The sequence below is a fragment of the Castor canadensis genome, chromosome 8 (assembly GCF_047511655.1).
Source record: "Castor canadensis chromosome 8, mCasCan1.hap1v2, whole genome shotgun sequence".
Taxonomy (NCBI): Eukaryota; Metazoa; Chordata; class Mammalia; order Rodentia; family Castoridae; genus Castor; species Castor canadensis.
Window position 1 is genome coordinate 78,509,044 of NC_133393.1, and position 21,598 is coordinate 78,530,641.

At 36.0% G+C, this 21,598-nt stretch overlaps 1 long non-coding RNA gene across 1 annotated transcript in view; it reads left to right on the forward strand.

Annotated features, from left to right (window-relative positions):
• Positions 1-2,771: 2,771 nt before the first annotated feature.
• LOC141425736 (uncharacterized) overlaps positions 2,772-21,598 on the forward strand; it is a 74,532-nt gene continuing 55,705 nt past the window's right edge. The window contains exon 1 of the long non-coding RNA XR_012450814.1: positions 2,772-2,887. This is a non-coding gene — a long non-coding RNA (uncharacterized lncRNA). The remainder of the gene's footprint in view (positions 2,888-21,598) is intronic.

The window sequence follows — 21,598 nt, forward strand, 5'->3', positions numbered from 1 at the left end:
TCAGCCACTCAGGCTTTGAGGCAACTACAGCTGCAGTCCAAGGGGCAGTAGCTACTACTCAGTTTGTGGCAGACCTTGACATTATACATGTGATGTTGGTTTTATAGATCTGCACAATGCAAGAGTTAGGAGTTCATGGAGGCTTCCATCTAGATTTCCAAGGAAAGCCTGGGAGACCAAGCAGAGTCAGCATCCCTTCAGGAAGCCAATGACAGGGCAATGTTTGAATCTGTGAAAGTGAAGCCAAGGCTCAGAGATGTTTGAAACATCAGGTACATTGGATATCTTCTGAAGAAAGCTGTAACCAACAAGCACAGCCAGCCTAAGAGAGAGGCCATGTGGACTTTAACAGGCAAGGCCATAGAAGAAGGCTGTTCAAGCCTTTTGAAACTTATATAATGCCACCATGTGACCCAGATGCCAAATATGGAGTGACAAGATTTAACGTTTACTCGCTTGGGATTTGGTCCAATTCCTCCTTGCTGCTTTACGATCTCTCCCTTTTGAAATGAGAATGTGTACTGTGTCCCACCATTGTATGTTGGAAGTATGTAACTTTCTTTTGATTTTACAGGGGCTTGCTACTAATCACTTGCCTTGAGTCTTAGAGAAAACTTTAGATTCCAACTTTTGAGGAAAACTAGAACTTTTGAGACTTTGTGGAAGGAAATAATAAGATTATTTTTTGCATACATTACAGTTATATCATGTTAGGTGCAATTATAACTTTGTTATTATCTTTATTTGGAAATTAAGTATGATTTAAAGAGATGTGTTTGGAAGTCAAGTTAACAATGGGGTAGACTTGTGATGGTTAATTGATTGTCAACTTGATTGACTTGACGCTGTCTAAGAGCTTAATAAGGCATGGTTCTGGGTGTTTGTGAGGAGCATTTCCAGAGATGATTAGATTAGGAAGCTTCTGAATTGAACAGTGGTTTAATTCATTGATGAGTTCAAAATTTGAGTAGATTATTGGGATGTAGTGGAACTGTGGAAGGTAGGGCCTGCTTGGAGAAAGTAGCTCACTCGGGGGGGTGTGTCTTGCTCTGGTCCCTTTGTTCACTCTGCTCCCTGTCCACCAGGAGGTGCACTGCTTTTTCCCACTACATGCTTCCCACTATGATGTTCAGCTTCATCACAGGCCCAAAGCAATGCAGCCAGCCTGCCGAGAACTAAAACCTCTGAAGCTGTGAGCCAAAATCAATCCTGCCTCCTTTAAGTTATTTTCTCACGCATTTTGTCACAATGATAAACCGTCTAACACAGTATTGGCTTGCATTCCTTGATCATCTATTTTTATATATTGCTTGTCTTAGTTGATAATATTTTGTTGGAGTGCATTGTATCGATGTTTATGAATAATGTTTATCTATAATTTTCTTTTAATATCTGTATCTTGCTTTAACATCATAGCAATTCTGGCTTTATAAAATGAGTTAGCAAAGTTCTAAAGTAATTTGTAAAAGATTGTGTCAACTTTTCTTTCCTTTGCCCACTCTAGTCTTAGCATGTGCAAGAGAATGCAAAATAGTATTCAATTGATTTGAGATCCTTTTATTTTCCATATGAGGATTTAAAATGATGATTTATTTTTCAAACCAATGTTTGAATTGCATTAAATATTGCCATTTCACTATGCAGTTTAAATATTTCTAATTTGTTATTTTTCTTTTAAACCATGAGTTATTTTGAGGTGCATTGTTCAGCTTCCTAAAGTTTTAAGGATTTTCAAATATATATTTTAACTGATTTTAATTTAATATTATGGTGATCACTGTATAATTTCAGTTCTTTTAAATCAATTGAGACTCCTTTTATAGTATAGTGAATGCTTAAACTTGGTTACTATTCCATGTACACTTAAAAAGTTCATTTACACTTTTGATGCAGAATGCTATATAAATATCATAGTCCTAGTTGGTTGATAATGTTCTTCTAAGCTTTTATGTCCTTACCAGTTTTTCTCTTTCTGGTTTTACTGATAAAAGAGGGTTGAAATATCTAATAATAATTGTGAATTTGACTATTCATCCTTTCAATTCCATCAGTCTTTGTTTTGAGTTTAGTGAAGCTCTGTTAACAGATACACAATTAGTACTGTTATATATTCTTGATAACTTGATCTTTTTAGTTTTATAAAAATATTCAATACCTCAGGTAATATTTCTCATCCTGAAGTATATATTTTGTCTCGTACTAATATTGCCACTTCAGTTTTCGTAGAATTTTTACATCCTTTCATTTATTGTCTTACTGTTTTTGTCTTTATATTTAATGTGCATTTCCCTTACAGTACTTTTATAGCCTCTTCTTTTAGCCCCTCTCATTACTATTTTTATCTCCCTGTTTTTGTTTACTGAAAGTTTCACACAAGTCAAAGAATTAATGAATGCTGTTGCATTTCACAAACATAGGTAACAGAATGAAGATCCTGTTGAAGATCTTCAACTTCTTTGAATTTCTGACCACAAGCACAAAGAACATTTTCCCAAGGATATAGACCCTTTTCTTTCTGTTTTTCAGTGTGACTGTACTGTGATTTGAATAGGAAGTGTCCCCCAAAGGCTCATCTATTGAAGGCCTTGTCCCCATCTGGTGGATCCAATCATTAAGAGGTGATTGAGTCATGAGGGCTTATCATGATCTAATCAATTGATTAACCCACAGATGTATTTGGAAGGTGATGGAAATTTTTAGAAGTGGGGTTTAGCTGGAGGAAGTAGGTTGCTAGGAACATGTCTTTGAAGGCTGTATCTTACCTACCCATTTTTCTCTATTCTTCCAGGCTACCATGAGGTGAAGAGCCCTGTGTTGCTACATCCTCTTTGCCATGATGATCTTTCCACATGAGGCCTTGCAACCATGGACTGAAACCTCAGAAATGGTAAGCCAAAATAAACCTTTATTCTTTTAAACTGTTTCTCAGGTATTTGACACAATGACAAAAGACTGCGTTAGCACACACTGCTCAGGATGCTATAGTTAGTAGTTTAATAAGCTGGTTTACTAAAGCCTAGCAAGTTCCTCAGTTTTCTAATTTGAATTTTCCAATTTCCCAAGAAAGACTAGGCCTCAGTCTCAGACCTAAACAATGGAGAAATGTATTCTATGACTTGCAAAATTCTGAAAGTAGAAAGAGCAGGGATAGTTTGGTAGTTTTTGTTCTAAAATCTTCAAAAACCTAAGCTTCTTCTAGTTTACCAGTCTATTATTCTTAAGGTGTGGGTCACTATCTTCAAGGTCCAAGAGGGTTCCAGAATGTTGAATGGGAAAAGAAATGAAGAAGAGGCAAAGGTTTGTAATGAAACTTTCTGAAATTTGCCATAAGATGAAATTTCATCTTCCTCTCAGGGAAGCTGTGAAATGCAGTCATTTTTCTTCAGGGAGCCATGGAAACTGAGGCAAAAGTCCTCTGACATTTTTTTAATCTTAATGTTTACTTTATTCCAGCTGAAAGTTGGCCCACATATCTGTTTTGTTTACCCTACAGTTTAACTTTTTAACTACTTGTCAGTTAATTTCATGTAAAATATTGGATTTAAGACTTTTCTTAAAAATTTGCATGTCTAGCAACAATGGGACCTATGTCTACAAGGAAACAGTCAGCTGGAATTAAGAACTGCCTCTCTCTAAAAGAAGCCTTCCTTTGCAGACAGTTAACCCACTAGCCAGCTTCCTGGCCCCAGAGACATTTGTTGATGTTACTGTTTTTCACACTTCTCCCAAGGCAATGGCTGCCAAGTTTCCTTACACTTATATAACTATGGAAGGCCACTATGAAGAGTTTATGAGTTACTATAAGCATCTTTGAACACAGAAACTGGTTGTATTTAGGGTTTTTTTTAACATATTATAAAGTTTTTATTACATACAATCTTATATGTATTTTGATATGTTATACATTTCCCCTATACATTTTGTACATATATATACTCACGATATCCTCATATGGTATGTCAGGGAATCTAATTAGTAAAGCGCTTAGGAGAATGTTTAAAATATGTAAGCTCTAAATAAAGGAAAATGTGAAAGATTAGCTTTCAAACTTTAGAAACTATGATATTACTAGATATCTACAAAGTTTTTATTATCATTATTACTATTATTATTAAAAAATACCAAGCTGAATGTTTTTTCATATTTTAGCATCTATGGAATTGGGATATGTATTATAGTTAATGCTGTCACAAATCACTATTGGACAGAAGACATTTTTAAAGTAGATATCCTTGTATCAGCATTTGAGAACTTGGTCATGATGTTAATATTATTCTCACTACCATTAAGTAATGAGAGTGGCTGGCAGCACACATGTTGGATTTAATTATATTTAAAAGCATATTGCATACTATGTACTGAGGAAGATGTATGTATGTGAAGGCACGGGAAAGCAGTCACTGTACCTACATTTTACATAGTAAAGTGAATTTTCATGTTTGAATAAATGGCTGCAGGCACCACAATGTGCTAAATGTGTGCTAAGTGGAGTGGAAGAAAATACCTGAGACTTTGCAGAGCTTTGCTAACATCCCTCTTTGTGGCCCGCAGAATTAAAGAACATTGAGAACTCTGAGTCAAAAGTGATTTACAAGAGAACTCAGAGTCAAAGTTTCCATCCCTTAGCCAACTTACTTCACTTATTGTTCTTGATTTTAAGAACAGTGTTGTGACAAACATGTATTCCTAAGTAAATCCAAATGAGTACTTTTGCTAAATATAAAACTAAGTGGGATTAAAGAATTATCTGTGTCATTGGTACCTTTTTCTAAGTGACATGTATAGTAAGTGACATATGATACTTTAAATCTCAAAATGGACAATTTCCTTAGTACTCTGGTACTTCTTGTTGAGGTTTTAAATCCACAGGGAAGTGCATAAGAAGCCACGTTTAAATCGACCCCCTTGTTCTTGATGGGAGTGGTATACCTTGACTAGGAATCCCAACAGGATGAAGCTCAATAAAGATGGGATAAACTTCTAAAGAATTTTACAAAAAGAAAGGGACATAGATTTTGTGCAGTCAATACAATTGGATGAAAAGTGAGCATTGTTAACTTTGATAACTTGAAAATTGCCAAAATATATTGTAATGAGACAATCCTGAAACAAATTAAGCAATAGCTATGAAAACAGTTATTTCTCAGAATCCTTATCAACACTTGTACTGACCAAACTTTCCTTCCCGATTTGATGAGAGAAAAAGATATTTCAGTTTCCTAAATTTGCATTTTTCTTATTAGTCAAGGTAAGTGTTCTTTACAAAGTGTTTTGGCTTTTTGTATTCCTTTGTTTGTGGAGGATCTGTTAAAAATTTTATACTTATTTTTCTGCTGTTTTTGTCACTTTTGTTTTCTTTTATTCATATGTGCATACAATGTTTGGGTCATTTCTCCCCCCTTCCCCCTGCCCTCTCCCTTACCCTCCCGCTCCCTCCCTTTTCCCCCCACCCCCTCGTGACCAGACAGAAACTATTTTGCCCTTATCTCTAATTTTGCTGGAGAGAGTATAAGCAATAGTAGGAAGGACCAAGGGTTTTTGCTAGTTGAGATAAGGATAGCTATAGACATGAGAGAATACTCTATTATCTGTTATATGATGTTATATATATTTTTTCCAGTCTTTTTACTTTTAACATTATTCATATCGCACTTTTTCTTGCAGATAATTGTTATTTTGATGCTATCAGGCATATAGATTCATGAAGAAAAGCCAGTTAAGTTCAGTAGAATATGTTCATTTGAATTAAGCAAGTATAATTGGGTATAGTGCAGTTATGGAATGGAGGACGATCCTCCATTTCACTAAGGAGAAAACTAACTGGGATATCCAAAATACCTAAGGATTTCTCCTTAGGTGTCAACAGAGGGGCAGGTCCCTCCTAGGTCACCGGATCTTCTTCTCTCTCCTTTATATATCATAAATAACGATACATAAAAAACACCCTCCATTGGGTCACTCTTGATGTTCTGGTATCCCCAAATTTTGGAACAGTGTGGAATCCTATCAAGCTTTCAGTAGTAGATGACACAGTCCATATGTACCCCCCAAATATTCCTGTCCAACACTGACTTCCTTCCATTATTTCCCTGGGATCATTGAAAACAGGGGATCACAAGCATGTGGAATTTTAGCCTTTAAGACATCTAGATTTTTTCTTTCTAGGCTAAACTTCTATCTCAGGAGTAAAGCCATAACTATGTAAAGCAGCATTTACCCAAGTACTATTCATTAACGTACAAAAATGCTAGCAGGAGAGGAAAATCTGTACACACAACTTTGCATTTTAGGATATAAGACCAATAATCATTCAACCAAGTATTTTAATTCACTGGTTAACTTTTTACACAGCCCAATTTCATTTTTTGGTACATTACAGTTGTTTGGTTTGTCTTAGTTTATAAGCAAACATTTAGTTAAGAAAATTCTTAACTTCAGAAATATAACTTAGAAGACCCTATTTTCATTCATATAATACAAAAATTAAGTTGGGTCTTTAACTTTTAGGCTTTATAATAGTGATATATTTGTGAGCACATAAGTGAATATTTTAAAAATGTTATGAAACCAAAATATGTGGGAAGCATTCAGAACTAAAATGTGTAAAACATAGTTACTTACAATGTCAGTTTCACCATTAGTTCATGGAACACTCACAAAAAGTAATTCCAAGTTCATACAATAAATCCATTTTAAGTGCTGTTGGTTATGATTTGTGTGTATTGCTCAAACCACAAATGCTATGTTTTAAAAAAGCAATTAATATAAATCACTGGTATTAAATGAGTGTCAACAAAGTTCCTCATTAATATCAATGTTTATTCCCAGTTATGGGAGAGTGTTGATTATTAGGCAAAGGAAATTAAACTAATTCTAATATCTAGAGACATGCCATTTGGCTTAGTAAGCAAGAGATGTCTCAAACTAATCCATGAGAATGTTTGGCTGATTGCCGTTATTAGCTCAGATCTGAGATTGCTAATGGGAAAAGTTAGTCCTAAGAAGATGTCATGTCCCATGGAACCTTAAACATAGTCAATGTAGATACCATTCAAATTCCCAGAAATAGGAAAATAAAATCAATTTTCTGAAAATGAACTTCCAAGATATATAACAAGTAGTTTTGGAAGATTTACAGAAAACACCTCTATAAAACCCAAGTAATGAAAAAGATTTTGCATTTGATCTGAATTGTAGATTAGATGACTCTCTGTTGTTAGACTAATATTATGAGTTTTATGGCCAATGCCTGTTGATTCAAAGACTAAGATTTGAAAATTACCCACTCCTTAGTCTTGTGACAAGGACTCTGTCTACAATGAAATTATCCATTGAACTCACCCTTAATTCCTTAATACATGTTCTTTTTTTCTTGGTATTTAGTTACAAGCTCTTAAAAGAGTTAAATCACACAATAATGTATAGTATATCTTGCTTTGTTTGAAATAGCAATTTTCAAAAAGTAGCCTAGAAGAGTAAATTAAAAGAGAGATAACACATTTTAGAGAACTACTTCAAAAAGCATCTTTCATGGAACAAATTAGCACTAGACTACTGCTGTCTTCCAGGGGATTCTAAAATACCAGAAATATCCTCTGTTTATTATGTCCAAAGTGGCCTTTGAGAGCTTAAAAATTAGCCAGTGTGATGAGAAGCTGAATTTTAGTTTTAATTAATTTTTCTTAATTTATATTTCAATAGCTTCATGTGGCTAAAGGCTACTATTTTGGACATCTGAGCTATAGGCTATAGCTATTTAAATAGCCAAAGGCCACTAATCATTTGGTAATCATAAGAAAGAGAAATTAATGAAAATAATTGAAGCAACTTAGCATCTCTGGATCTCAAAAAAGAAAAAGAAAAGATGCTACACAAACTAATTAATGCTTTTATATCTTACCTCAGTATGTTTTTGTTGTCAAACATTCAGCTACTGACTAATCTACTCTCATTGTGTAGTGTTAGGAATTTTTGGTTTACAAAATGATTATATTCACTTCTCACTTGCTTAAGTAGAATAATATGTTAATCACTTTAGAAAGGTGTTTACATTTATTAGTTTACCTCCATCTATATGGTAAACATAGACATGCTCAGTCATGAGTGTGGCTTAGAGATGGGTTTCTCAGAGGTACTTTCAGACATTGGCTTGCTATTTTTCAATTTTTATAAAAGTAAATAGGAAACGCTTTTACAAAATATACTCTATTGCCTTAAATATAGTAACTCTTGCATATTTATTTAATTATAAATGTTTGCATGTTTAAAAAAAATCTAAGCCATTCAACAATTAAGTGTTAAAAAAGCAACAACCATTCTATATCATGTAGACATAATTAATGTTAAATTTAGGTGACCTTAAATCCAGATATCAATATTCATTCATAAATGTAGACCTGTAAATATCTAGATTGAGAGACCAAAGTAACATTCTAAAATGTTGCTGTTATATTCACTGAAGCCATACTCACACGCAGATGTGAAATTTTTAGAAGCTCTCAACAGGCTCTGAAGAGCAATTTGCTGTATTGATGCAGACACAAGTACATGCAGTGTCTTCTGATTTTCAGTCTAGTTCCTTGATGCTATAGATACCCTTCTTCACCTTTATTAGGCCTCGAGATTCTTTGGTGAAGTGCTTGTTCAACTTCTCTTGCCTTTTTCCACCTTGCTGGGTTCTTTTTTTAATTATTATTAGCGGCAGGTATTTTAGTCTGTTGAGACGTCTTTTTTTTCTTTATCATTTTTGCATTTACTCACTTGTGTATACAATGTTTGGGTCACCTCCTCCTGCCCCCACTGCCCACTTCTTCCCTGATTTTGTTGAAGAGAGAATGTGGCAGACAATAAGAAAGACATAGCATTTTTGCTAGTTTGAGATAAAGATAGCTGTAGAGAGAGATTCCTAGCATTGGTTCCATGCACATGTGTATTGAAACTCACATTGGTTCATCTCTGCCAGCCTTCTTCACTATTTCCTGGTCCCCTTCCCATACTGGCCTCTACAGTAAGCACATCAACCACATTCAAGTTTTAGGTTTCCTTCCCTTTCCCTATTCCTCCCATGCACATTCTCTCCTCAGTGTGTGATCCATGCCCAATAATATTACTGCATTTGTTTTTACCCCACATATGAGGGAGAACATGAGATTTTTGGCCTTCTGAGCCCAGCTAATGTTGCTTAAGATGATGTTCTCCACTTTCATCCATTTACTTGCAAATGACAAAATTTCATTCTCCTTTGTGGCTGAGTAAATTCCATTGTATATAAATACCAGATATTCTTAAACCATTCATCAGTAGTGGGGCATCTTGGTTGTTTCCATAACTTGGCTATTGTGAATAGTGCTGCAATAAATGTGGGTGTGCAGGTGCCTTTGTAATAACCTGAGTTACATTATTTCGGGTATATCTCTAGGAGTGGTATTGCTGGATCATGTGGCAGATCTTTGTTTATTTTTTTTAAGCAGCCTCCATATTGTTTTCCAAAGTGGTTTGACTACCTTATATTCTTACCAACAGTGTATAAGGGTTCCTTTTCCCACTGTGTCCTCACCAGCTACTGTAATAGGAGTGAGATGGAATCTTATGTGGTTTTGATTTGCATTTCCTTTATGGCCAGGGACGGTGAGCATTTTTCTCAAGTGTTTTGTGGCCATTTGGACTTCTTCTTTTTGAAAAAATTCTGTTTAGTTCGGTTGCCCATTTCTTTACTGGTTCATTGATTTTGGGGGAGTTTAGTTTTTAAGCTCCCTGTATATTCTGGTTATCAGTCCTTCGTCTGATGTATAGCTAGCAAATATTTTCTTCCACTCTTTGGGAGGTCTCTTCAATTTAGAGACCATTTCTTTTGTTATGTAGAAGCTGTTTAGTTTCATGTAGTCCATTTGCCCATCCTTTGTCTTAATTGTGGGATTGCTGGAGATCTACTGAGGATCTTGCCTTTACCTATTGCTTCCAGAGTATTCCCTGCTCTTTCCTGTACTAACTTCAAGGTTTCTCGTCTGATATTAAGGTCCTTAATCCACTTTGAGTTGATAATAGTACAGAATGATAGGCATGGATCTACTTTCAGTTTTCTGCAGGCAGATAACCACTTTTCCCAACAACATTTGTTAAAAAGGCTGTCCTTCCTTATCTCAACCAGCAAAACCCCTTGTTCCTTCCTATTAATGCTTATACTGTCTCTACAACAAAATTAGAGATAAGGGGAAAATAGTTTCTGCTGGGTATTGAGGGGGGGGAGCGGGAGGGGGTGGAGTGGGTGGTAAGGGAGGGGGTGGGGGCAGGGGGGAGAAATGAACCAAGCCTTGTATGCACATATGAATAATAAAAGAAAAAAAAAAAGGCTGTCCTTTCTCCATCACATATTTTTGGCAACTTTTTCAAAAATAAGGTGGGCATGGCTGTGAGGAACCATATCTGGGTCTTCTATTCTGTTCCACTGGTCTTCTTATCTGTTTTTTTGCCAGTACCATGCTGTTTTTACTGCTATGACGGTATTGTGATACCTCCAGTGTTGCTCTTTTTACTCAGTTTTGCCTGGCTATTTGTGATCTTTTCTGATTCCAAATGAATATTAGGGTAAATTTTTCAATCTCTGTGATGTCATTAGGAATTAGATGGGAATTGCATTGAACATGTAGACTGCTTTTGGTAGTATAGCCATTTTACTATGTTGATTCTGCCAATCCATGAGCATGGGAGATCTTTCCACCTTCTGTAGTCTTCCTCAATCTCTTTCTTCACTGGTTTGTAACTCTCCTTGTAGAGGTCATTTACATCCTTTGTTAAGTTTATTACTAGTTATTTGATTTTATTTGAGGCTACTGTAAATGGAATTGTTTTCCTATATTCTTTCTCAATTTGATCATTGTTGGTGTATAGAAAGGCTACTGATTTTTGTAAGTTGATTTTGTATCCTGCTACATTGCTGAAGCTGTTTATAGTATCTAGGAATTTTTGGGTGGAGTTTTTGGGTCTTTGAGGTATAGGACCATGTAATCTGCAAATAGGGATACTTTGACTATTTCTTAACCTATTTGTATTCCTTTTATTTCTTCTTCTTGCCTTATTGCTCTGGCTAGGAATTCCAGCACTATGTTGAATGGGATTGAGGAGAGTGGGCATCCTTGTCTCATTCCTGACTTTAGGGGTAATGGTTTCAGTTTTTCTCCATTAAGTATGGTCTTGACTATAGGTTTGTCATATATAGTCTTTATAATGTTTAGGTATATTCCTTCTATTCCTAGTTTTCTTAGAGTTTTTATCATGAAATGGTGTCAAATCTTATCAAAGGATTTTTCTGCATCTGTTGAGATGATCAAGTGGGTTTTTTCTTTGCTTCTATTAATGTGCTGTATTACATTTATTGATTTGCATATGTTGAACCATTCCTGCATCCCTGGGATGAAGCCAACTTGCTCATGGTGAATGATCTTTCTGATATGTTGTTGGATTCAGTTTGCCATTTTATTGAGGATTTTTGCATCAATATTCATTAAGGAGATTGGCCTGTAACTTTCCTTTTTGGATGTGTCCTTGTCCAGTTTTGGGATGAGTGTAATACTTGTTACATAGAATGAGTTAGGCAGTGTTCCTTCCCTTTTTAGTTCATGGAAAAATTTAAGTAGTGTTGGTATTAGTTTTTCTTTGAAGATAATGTAGAATTCAGCAAAGAATCCATCAAGTCCTGGACTTTTCTTTTTTGAGAGACTCATTATTGCTGCTTCAAATTCATTATGTGTTATAGATCTGCTTAGGTGGTTAATATCCTCTTGGGTCAGTCTTAGATGGTCATAAGGATCTAGAAATTTGTCCATTTCTTCAGGGCTTTCCAATTTATTGGAATATAGGCTCTCAAAGTAGTCTCTGATGATTACTGGTTTCCTTGGTCTTTGTTGTCATTTCCCTTTTTCATTTCTGATTTTACTAATTTGGGTCTTTTCCCTCTTCAATTTAGTCAGATTTGTCAGGGGCTTGTCAATCTTATTTATTTATTTTTTCAAAGAACCAGGTTTTTGTTTTGTTGATTCTTTGTTTTTTGTTTTTTTGTTGCTGTTGTTTCTATTTCACTAATTTCAGCCATTGTTTTTATTATTTCTCTCCTTCAGATTGTTTTGAGTTTTGCTTTTCTTCTATGACCCACTGATAGTTGAGCAATGTGTTATTCAGCCTCCAATTATTTGCACATTTTCTTCTGTTGTTTTTGTGGTTGAGTTCTAGTTTTAATGTATTGTGATCAAATAGAATGCAGGGTGTTATTTCTATTTTGTTATATTTGGTGAAGCATACTTTGTGCCCTAAGTTATGATCTATTTTGGAGAAAGTTCCATGGGCTGCTGAGAAGAATATATATTGTGCTGTTGTTGGATGAAATATTCTATAGATCTCAGTTAGGTCCATTTGGCCTATGGTGTAATTTAGTTCTAGGATTTCTTTGTTGATTTTTTTGTGTGGATAACCTATATATTGGTGACAGAGGGGTATTAAAGTTTCCCACTACCACTGTTTTGGAGTCCATACATGCTTTTAAGTCCTTTAGAGTATGTTTGATAAAATTATGTGCACTGACATTGGGTGCATATAGATGATAATTATTATTTCCTTTTGATGTATTGCCCCTTTTATTAGTGTGAAGTGTCCTTCTTTATCTCATTTGACCAATGTAAGTTTGAAGTCCACTTTGTCCAATATAAGTATTGCTACTCCTGTCTGTTTTGGGGGGCCATTAGCTTGGTAAATCTTCCAGCCTTTCACCCTAAGCCAGTGTTTATTTCTGCCAATAATATAGGTCTTTTGTAAACAACAGATTGTCAGATCTTTCTTTTTAATACAGTTTCCAAACAGTGTCTTTTGAAAGGGGAGTTGAGTCCATTGACATCCAATGTTACTGTCGATAGCTATGTGGTGATTCTTGCCATTTAGTTGCTTTTGTTGTTTAAGAATTTGATAGTGTGCAGCCAAATCATTAATTCTCTCTGATTCCTTGTCTTTTATCCTGTGGTTTGGTACTTCCTGTCCTTTCATAGTTTTGTTTGCTTTCACCTTCTGTGTGCAGAACTCCTTGTAGAATCTTCCATATTGGTAGCTTGGTGGTCATACATTATTTTAATTTCTGTTTATCATAGAAGATTTTTATTGGTCTGTCAATTTTAAATGATAGTTTTGCTGGGTAGAGTATCCTAGGACTGAAATTATTTTCATTCAGTAGCTGAAATACCTCACTCCATTTCTTCTTGCTTCTAAGGTTTCCATTGAGAAAACTACTGTTACTCTGATGGGTTTACTTTTATATGTTATTTATTTTTACTCTCTTATAGTCATCCATATTTTTTCTCTGTTCTCTGTACTAGTGGTTTTAATGGTAATATGTTGTGGGAAGGTTCTATTTTGGGCAAGTCTGTTTGGTGTCCTGGAGGCTTCCTGTACCTGAATGGGCAAAAACTTTCTTGAGATATGGGAAATTTTCTGTTATTATTTTATTGAATATATTATGTATACTTTTGACTTGCACTTCTTCTCCTTCTTCAATGCCCATGATTCTCAGGTTTGGTCTTTTCATGAAGTCACTGAGTTCTTGCTTATTTCTTTCATAGCTCTTGAGTTGTTTGACTAAGATTTCTTCTGTTTTTTCTTTAATTTCTATTTTATCTTTGAGCTCTGAGATTCTGTCTTCCACTTGTTCTAGTCTGCTGGAGTAGTCTTCCACTGTGTTTGTTTGACTTACGGGACTTTTTACTTCCTGGATTTCTGTTTGATCTTTTTTCTGAGGTTTCCATATTTTTGTTCAACTCTGCTTTTATATTTGTGTTGTCATCTTTAACTCAAATATTTCTGTTTTCATAGCATCCTTTGTTTCACTTGGTGTTTGTTGAAGTCCTCTCTGAGTTCATTTATTTCTTTTTGTGTTTTCTCATGTTCTTTATTTTTGGTGTCTTGAAATTTCTTGAGTGCATCTTGTACATTCTGGTTAATCATGTTTAGTATTTTCATGAATTTCTCAGTGATTTCTTCCAAGTTTCTCCTTTGAGGGTTTTTTGTGGGCATCACTGGGCTCCTTAGTGACATTTTTCATTGCTTTGTAGGGGTCAGGAACTAGGTATCCATTTTCTTCATTTCCCACTGAATCCTGTATTGAATTATTTTTTTGAGGAGAGTAGTTTCCATCCTTTATTCTTTTTTCCATCACTCCACTTTGTGCTGTGCAACTTTGTTCTTGATAGGCTAGTTGGTGGTTTTAGTGGTCTAATTTCTTTCCCTTGATTTAATTTTTGTGTTGTGACTAACTTGGTTGTTAGATAGGCTGATGTACTATTTCTGTCCCTGGCCTGGAGGTGTAATTTAGTAATAAAGATTCACAGGTTCAATGCCAAACCAGTTGTTTACAAATCATATAGAAAACCCCTTGATGATAATATCTATGAACAGTGGGAGTTGGGGGGGGGCGTAATAGTTATTAAGCTATAGAAATTTGGGAAATTGGTAAAGGTAGCACTAAAAAGGGGCAGGAAAAGGGTGGATGGGTGGGGGAAGAGATTTGGGGACTGCTGGGTTCTGTGGCCCTTGTAGGTGTTTGGGTGTATTTATGTTATTGGAGGGTACTTGTGTCAGGTATTGCAGGTGGCTGGGGTTATGTACAGTTGGTTCAGTAGGCTAGTCAGCAGGTGGTGAGTGTGTAGGAGGGAGGTGTAGTGTGGTGACAGATTGGGGGAGAGTGGGAGGAGGAGGCAAAGACGAGGGTGAAAGTAGATAAGAAAGGGCAAACAGAGTAGTTGGGAGTGAGAACAATGAATTGTAGCACAGGAAAAGGAGGGAAAGTGAAAGGGGTAAAAATAGGGATAAGAAAATTGTGATGGTAGTTAATAATACAGAAGGAAACACACACACACACATACAAAAACCCACAACAAAAAACACCATGTACAAGGACAACAAAATGTTTAGTCTTTTGGTAAAAGATCTGGAGTTATTCCTTAGGTATCCAATCCTGATATTGGTGTACAAGCTGATATGGTTTCTCCACATGACTGGCTCATGAGTATTATTTGATTCCTCTGTCCACAGGGTTAGTTATAATTGTGAGGTGAGGTAATTCTGCCAGTTCTTTCAGGGTAGTCAGAGCTGTTGTTGTTTTCACCAAGCAGCAGCTGTGTTACCCTTCAGCTGCAACTCTGTTTGGTCAGCTCCTTCCCCAGCAAGGTAAGGCAATCCAGTTTTGAATGCTGCCCTCTGTCCCAGAAGATTAGCTCTAGGATCTACTACCTGTTCTGCTTTGGGAAGGGTTTGCCTGTCACCCCACCTCTGCTCTCAGCCTTTGTGCCTCACCTGACCTCTGCTGGGTGATCCAGCTTCTCTGGGTGGTTGGCTTGTTCCCCCACTCCTGCTCTCAGCATTTGTTGTTTTACCTGTGTTTGTCCACTGAGAGTTGGGCTCCTTGCCCCACCCCTGTTCTCCAGGACAGGTTCAGCATTGCACCCGCACCTCCACTGTCAGTGTTTGATTACAGTTTGTTGTTTGTATATTTCATTTTTATTGGGGGATTCAGTCTGCCCAGTGGCTGTGCTGGATTATGTTCCAGGGGCAAGGGGGGTTGTGGTTAGGGGAGTCAGGTGTGGTGTGTGATTCTCACCTGTTCATTCTACAGATTCACACAAGCAGCTTTGGGAGCCAGCCAGCAGGGAGAAAAGGCTGTTTTTCTCAGTGTGACAAGAGAGAAATGACTGGCGGCTTTTTTCCCAGGGCCAGAAATACCTTGCCGGCTGTGCCATGTGGGAATTTTGTGGCTGTTTGGTGCAGTTAAAGGCTGATTTAAGGGTCAGTCTTTGAATTTTATGTGCACTTAATGTGATGATGGTTATTATTTTAGCTAGAAGCAATCAGAATTACCCAAGTGTAGCTCTGACATCTCAGGGTGGTTTCTGGAGTAACGGAGCTTAAGGTTTCTGATTCCCTACCCTAAATTTCTGATTCCCTATCCTAAATTTCTGATTCCCTACCCTAACTTTCACCTTGGGTCTAGAAATCTGTAGAAATCATTTTTACAGAGTGAAAATTCAACTGTGAGAGTTCAAGGCTAATCTGGATACATAATGAGACCCTGTTTCCAAACAAACCAAAGATTAAAAACTCATAATACTAAAATTAAGAACCTGCCATCTACTTCTTGAAATAGAACTAAAAAAAGAAAACAACAATACAAAAGGTTTTGTGTCCTATGTGTATCAGGTTTACTTGTACAGAAATAATGCCCACCCTACACAATTTGTAAGGCTCCTGACAAAGACTATTCCTGCCATTTCAGAGTTGATGGGCCAAAAAGAATAAAAGACAGAAACTAAAAATAGTAGCCCATGTTGAAATAAGAGATTTAGCAGTAGTTACCCTACATAGAACATACTCAAATAAATTCTGAACTCTTCTGAATAACATACATTTCATTGCCGTACCCTTACTACTTTATCAGTGTTGTCTGTTGCTGCCACTTACTTACTTCTTCACTGCTGTACTACAGACTCACAGCACACTGATTTCCCAGTGTGCTTTGCTTTAATAGAAGCCAATTATTTGTAGAGATAGCTTACTCTGCAATCATTCCCTTTGTCCTTTTGCCCTCATTAAACTTCCATTCATTCTGGCACCCACAATAGTGCCTCTCACAGAACCATAAATACAGAAATAAATTTTTTATAAGTTGAAGTGAATCACCAGAAAAATGTGCCTCCTGCTGGTATTGGTGGAAGAGCCACCTGAGTGTAAGTAGGACCTTTAAATGATATTTTGCCTCATTTGGCTAGAACTAAATTCTGCCATTTATTTAAACAATCTGTGTCCATTCATAGAAAGGAGAAGTCTAATCACAATCTCTCCCTCTCTTTCTCTCTCACTTCATGCACACTACTACAGGAAATATGTTAGCTGGATATGAATCTTCTAAGTCAAATTGTACCACCCCCCAAAATTTGAAAATTTTAAGCCTGGTAAATAACTGACATTTTTTTTTATTTCCCCTATATCCATTTTTTTCTTTTCCACTTATTTTTGTTATTCTAAGGTACTTCCAGGACATCATGTGCAAATTTGAGCCTCTGAAAGGCTCTTTTGCTTAGGGTAGCTCCACCACATGCAGAGAAAATGTTTGTGAGAAAATGAATGGAGCAGTACAAAAGACTCAGAATTATACATTGTACCCTAATCTAGACTTGGATCTGTTTAATCTTAAAATGACATTCTCCCCTTTAAAGAACAGCAAGCCAAATGTGATCATATTCTCAAAGCAGCCAGCTGATGAGTATGTGGAATGCTTAAAAATAATAAACAAAAATGTAAATGAAACTGGGCATTCTGCCTGGAAAATGGAACTTGTGTGCAAACAACTCATGTTCATGCCAAATTTTAGACCCCTAGGGAGGCTGCTCAATTGCATCCCTCTAAGCAAAGTGACAAAGAAGACATAGGTGAATTCTCTACCTATACACAAGGGGAAAGTTGTGAGGTATAAGATCATACTCTATTCTAGGAAAAACTGAGTAGAAGGATGAAAATCAAATCAACCTTCATCTTGAATCTGACAGGAGGGTATGTCAACGTAGGAATAGCTGTCATCACCCAACAACAATTCCCAGGAGTTACTTAAAATTTGAGCTCCATATTTTAAAGCTTTTCTGGGTACATAAGAGACTTTTAAAAAATAGATGTATTCAAGATCTAGAATAGTATTAGTATCAAGTGGCATGTGCCTTATTCTAGTTTACAGGATTGGATAAATCACTTTCTTCTGATCCCATCTATGAAACAAAGTTAACCATTTCTTTAAGTCATAAATATAAACACTTTAAATATCAAATACTATTATGATCATTATAGAGGAAGTCTACAACTGACAAAATAATGCTGTGACAAACTGTGGCAGTAGTATATAGCCCTGCAGGCCTTGAAATAGGTTGTACACTTGACTAGCAAGCCAATAAACTTCAGAGATGTTTCTAATGCTCCCATCAGAGTAACTCTGTCTTCATTTGAGTATGATGACTTTTCTAAACCGTTTCTCTATAGGCAATTAATTCCTTGCTACAACCACTATCTGAAAATTAGGAATAACAATACTGTACCTGGTTGTGAGGTCCTGGGAGCTCACTTTTGCTCCCTTCCAAACCACCTGGGCAAGATTTGTCACATGTGGTTTCACTTAGTTGCAGAAAATGCTACAAATTTTACTAAACAGAATTTCAAAGTCCTTTATTATCTGCCCTCACTCAAACAATTAAAATTATTTTGTATTGAACCCTGGTCAGAACAATCCCTTCCTGGGGAACAGTCTCAGTTGATCACCTCTTCTTCATGGATCATCTCTTTTTTCCTGTTGAAATTTCTTTTTTCTCTTCCTGCCTCTCCGTTTTGTGCTCACCCAAGTAGTCCTGATGTCTCCACCAATCTTCATCCTCCTATGAATTTAGCCCTTCCCAATTTTGTTGCACTATTCAATTCTCAATTATATTTTGTCATGTATAACCCAAATAGATTATACTTAGACACAGGGAATTTTGCTTCCATATACAGTAGACACATTAAAATTCAACAAGATTGGCAGACTGACTGATTGGGAATTAATCTGTAGAGTGAGTCAGAAGTCTGAAAACACAACAAAGCCACTTCTATTTATTATCTATATTCACAGTCTTTCCCACTATTCTCTTTCACCAAAGCCTATTTGACTGAGGGCAATACCTCAAAAGTTATAGTGACTATCAATGGAGGTGAAGAAACCTCTCAGAATTAAATTTTTAGACTTAAGCCAACACTGCAAAGGAAAGAATAATTGTTTGAATGAGAAACTGTGTCCTTTGAAGTTCTATGATACGATGTTCAGTAAGTTTCCACTGAGGGTTAAGATATGATTCAAGTGACTAAGTGATCCATGGGGCCACTATAAAATCAGAAATGAGACTTTCAGAAATCAAAATTATTCATCTGCTTACATGTGAACTACAGTGGCATGTGCTTTGCCAGCATTATTTATATTTAGTACTTATGTTTTATAAGGAATGAAAAGTCATACCTTTCCTAGAAAGGGTGTGAACATAGAACATTGCACTTAAGCAAAGGTCTGTGTCTTGACAATATTTTTAAATAAAAGCTGTTCCCATAGTTACAGTACTATTTCCCTTATCTTGACTGTGATAAGTCACTATATTTCTTAATGTTACTTGGTTGCTAAAATATGAAATTCCTATGAATCCAAACGGCTATTTAAAATGTAAATTGAGTATATATTTTAAACTAAATCAGCCCAGCTACTACGCTTTTTGTGTTATTGAAAAAGGCATGTCATTCTAAAGTTTTGATTAAGTTAGTTTTTTGGAAATAGATATGACTGGATCGATTTTTAGATGAATCACCTCTATTAAAGATGAATTGAGGGACTGTGCTGACAATTAACATTTGATTTCACTATTGAATTATTAAATAAAATAATGCTATGATTCCAAAAAGAAATGAATCCATTCTCTGAATTTGCAGAATACTGTTTATTAACTAGTCACCACCTCTTTCAAAACAAATTCAGCCCCTAAATTTTATGGGAAAAATATAGCCTCACAGGCACTGTGAGGATGTCCACACTATTCTTTCTGATACTTTCCAGTCTTATAGTCTAATTTGATCTATTTTCAAGGTCCATGGCATAAAGTCAGAATAAAAAGATTTATTATCCGATTGAAACTTTGCATGCCTTAGAACTGGGGAAAATCCTTTCTTAGATAAAATAATCTGAGCAGCAGTTTAGAGGAGTGCAAAGGCTTAGGTTGACTCACATGATATGTGAAGATCTGCAGAAGCCATGGTGTTAGGTGAAGGAAAAGGCAAAGAGGAAGATTAGAGAGAGGAGGTGCTCGAAGGGTGTGGTATTCCCACAGAACCCTCTGGGGAAGCCAGAAGCTATAGATGGAACCACAGCAGTCTACTGAATTAGAGTTTCCCCAGTTATGTTCTCCCCCAATTAGGTACTATTAGAGAAATCAAGAGCACACTTCTACCCACAAATCTGCATTATTCAAAAGTCCCTGCATTGTATCTTTCAACTATATAGTTAAGTTAAATATCACAAGCATAAAAATCAGTAAGTGATAGCAAAGATGTAGAATCTGTCATATAAACAGCAGAAATGTAATGTAAGGTAGCACTAACCTGGTCAATTCACGTGTCCATAACAAGAAATCCACATTCATTACTATTTTAAAATCTGTGCACCTGAATTCTGTATCAAATTTCATGTTTTATATAATTTTCACTTTAGTAAGAAAACCATGAGAGGGGATAGGATAAGGGAGGGGGTGGTGAAGGGGGGAGAAATGACCCAAACATTGTATGCACATATGAATAAAATAAAAATTAAAAAAAAAGAAAGAAAACCATGAAGGGAAGACATGCTGAATTCAGGTAAATTAAATACTTTGATGTCATGTTTACAGTTGTATATTATAAAAAGAAGTTGAGAGCTGTTACTGCTCCATATTTATTTGCCAGTTAGTCATATAAAATTGGAATGCCCACATAATTTCCAAAAGGAGACTTAAATTTTTCTGCACAGGATTATGGTAGCCATGGTTACATTTAAAACATAAGTGTACTTGTAGCTGTGATTTATTGATTTGGGTGGAGCCAAATAATATATATGGCCCTAACTGAGCTGGATGAAATCCAAAAGCCGTCAAATACTCATCTCTCCACTTTTGTACAAAAGTTATGAATCCTGACCTGTCAGGAACATTATTTACTCAAACACTCAGGCAGTTTGCGATCTGAAATGATCAAATGTCTGTCGGCACACTCTGCTTAATACTTTGAATGTTCCCACAAAGTTCAATTTTTCCTTTCTTTTATCCTGTCTTCTTTCTTACACACACACACACACACACACACACACACTCACACACACAGTTTATGCTTCGTACTCAGCTTGCAACACACTTGCTTTGGTAAATTTGAGTGCTTGCGGGAATATGGGGACTTCTGATCATATTTATTTTTATTGTTTCGCTTAAACAAGTTTGAATGAACAACCTACACATCAACGCTTTATCTTCTGTTAGGTCCCAATTTTTCTATATCAAGAAAAAAGTACCATTTACCCATCCCCCATGATGACATTGGCACTGTCTGATGGAGTTTTATTTACTTACTTCATACAATCCTAATTGCTTCAGAACATTCTCTCATTTTATTACTATCTCTAGCAAAATGCCATCCTGCTATGAAAGCTTTCATAATAAGCCATTTAAGTAGGAACCACACCTATTTTCCTAGTAGCCTTTACTGTTATTTTGTTCACAACATGTATTATCGCCTGACATATTTTGTAGATTTGGTTTTAATTAGTTTCTCCCTCACTATAAAGTAAGCATAATTAGCATAACTGTTTTTTTCTATTTTTATTCCCAAATACATTTTCATTGCTTAGAAAAGTAACAGATACATAGTAGATGCAAATAAATATATGTAGAATGAACGATTCAGTTGACCTTTGTGAAAGTGGTTGACCTATGGGTAAAGAGCAAGGCCCCTGTGGTATTAATGTATGGTCTCCATTCCCCAGAGACAC